Below are 2,206 nucleotides of genomic sequence, written 5' to 3'. Positions count from 1 at the left end.
GGGTTGAGGGTAACGTCGCCTTCAAAAGAGGGGCCTACTACAATAACTAAGATAATCTCTTAAACAAGTGCAAAAGTGCGAAAATAATCAAAGGTTATACTAATACACGTGTCGGATCCAAGTGATTCATCTTGTCTATCTGTTTTTATTTTATTTTTATTTTCAGCATTTAGTTAGTTTTTATTTTTCTTAGTTTAAAATATTTTTCTAACCTTTTTGATTTGATTAGACGTTGAGGATAAACCGGTACTAAAAGCTCTTGTGTCCTTGGACGACCTCGGTATCTTACCAACACTATACTACGTCCACGATGGGTGCACTTGCCCATATGTGTGTTTAGTGTTAGTGAATATCGTGTTTTATAAATTTAAAACTTGGCTAAAAGTGTAAAAAGGGCTTAAATATACATCAAAAATAATATTACACCTAACGCACATCAAGTTTTTGGCGCCGTTGCCGGGGACACAAGGATTTTAAGAAAGTTAGGAATCAACGGCCTAATCATATTTTTATTTTTCTTTAATTTTTTAGGATTTTTTCTTAGATTTTTAGCTTCTGCAGAGCTCAGCACGGGGCCGTGCCTGGTCGGACACGGGCCGTGCTCAGCAAAGTTACTGGCAGTTTTTGTTTTTCAAGTTACAGAAGGCTGACCACGGGGCCGTGCCGGTGCAACACGGGGCCGTGTCCAACTTCCAGTAACTGGGATCTGGAAAACAATAACTGTATTTCCGACCACGGGGCCGTGTTCGCTCAACACGGGGCCGTGGTGAACCTTCTGACCGACATTCTTCTTTGTTTTTATTGCAGGACTTGGAACCCGACACCATCCTCACGTAGTGTATGAGCTCCAGTTCCAATAAAGACATAAAAGAACCGCTAGAAGAACCCGAACGCTTTCTCAGAAAAATGTTAAAAGCCAAAAACCAAGAGAAGGTTTCGGGTGATCCACCCCCAATGGCGGACCAACGTACCCTTATGGATTATCTACGGCCCACCGTAGGTAATCTAGGCGCCGCTATCAATGCTCCGAATGTCGAAGCCAATAACTTCGAGCTTCGACCGCATTTGATACAAATGCTCCAAAACTCCGCAACCTTCCACGGGCTTGCGGACGAGGATCCTCATCTACATATAACTAATTTCTTAGAAATATGTGATACCTTTCGGATCAATGGAGCATCAAACGACGCCATACGCCTCCGTATGTTTCCGTTCTCACTAAAAGACCAAGCGAAAGCTTGGCTCAACACCCTCCCAGCTGGTTCGGTAAACACCTGGGATGAACTAGCCCAAAAGTTTCTATATAAGTATTTCCCTCCTTCTAAAACTGCTAAATTAATGGCTGAAATTAACACATACTCACAAGAGGACGGGGAATCCTTATATGAAACATGGGAAAGGTTCAAGGAGCTATTACGCAAGTGTCCCCATCATGGCCTCGCAATATGGCAACAAGTATCCACTTTCTACAATGGATTGTTGCCACACACTAGGCAGACACTAGATTCTAGCTCCGGGGGACTTTTAGGTAATCGACGCCCACACGAAATATATAATCAAATTGAGGAAATTGCTCAAACCAATTTTCAATGGCACACTCCCCGGGGAAATAAGTCTATCGCCCCGGGCGCCCATAAGGTCGACGAAAGCACCTCTTTACAAGCCCAAATCGAGGCCCTTTCTTCAAAAATAAAAAAAATAGAAATGACAAAAACAGTCTCGGTTATGGCTTGTGAAGGGTGTGGTGGGTCACATGAAAATTGGAGTTGCATGAAAGAAACGGACGATCAACAAGAAATGGTAAACTACATTGATAATAGACCTAGGCCGTCGGGTCCTCCAACGGGAACTTACAACCAAGGATGGCGAAACCACCCAAACCTTGGTTAGAGGGAATCCGGCAATAGTAGTAACCAACAAACCCAACGAACAAACTTTCAGCAATCAAGAAATGAGTCACAAAATTTCACTCAGCAACAAGGTGGACGAGAAAGGCTCGAAGATACTATATCTCGCCTCGTCTCCGACAATGAAAAGAAAAACTCGGAAAGATTTCTACAATTAGAATCTAATTTTAGGAATCAACAAGCTAGCATTCAAAACATAGAAAAACAAATAAATCAACTAGCACAAAATTTTTCCGAGAGACCACTAGGCGCATTACCTAGCAATACCGAAACAAACCCAAAAGCGCAAGTTCACCTCA

The 2,206-nt window shown here is 42.5% G+C and overlaps 1 non-coding gene across 1 annotated transcript; it reads right to left on the bottom strand.

Annotated features, from left to right (window-relative positions):
• Positions 1-1,332: 1,332 nt before the first annotated feature.
• On the bottom strand, positions 1,333-1,439 carry LOC118490913. The gene has a single exon (XR_004890138.1). It is a non-coding gene; the product is annotated as a small nucleolar RNA R71 (small nucleolar RNA).
• Between the last annotated feature and the right edge of the window lie 767 nt (positions 1,440-2,206).

Source organism: Helianthus annuus, chromosome 3, assembly GCF_002127325.2.
Source record: "Helianthus annuus cultivar XRQ/B chromosome 3, HanXRQr2.0-SUNRISE, whole genome shotgun sequence".
Classification (NCBI taxonomy): Eukaryota; Viridiplantae; Streptophyta; class Magnoliopsida; order Asterales; family Asteraceae; genus Helianthus; species Helianthus annuus.
Note: the sequence above shows the minus strand (reverse complement) of the source record. Positions and strands in the feature narration are given on the sequence as shown.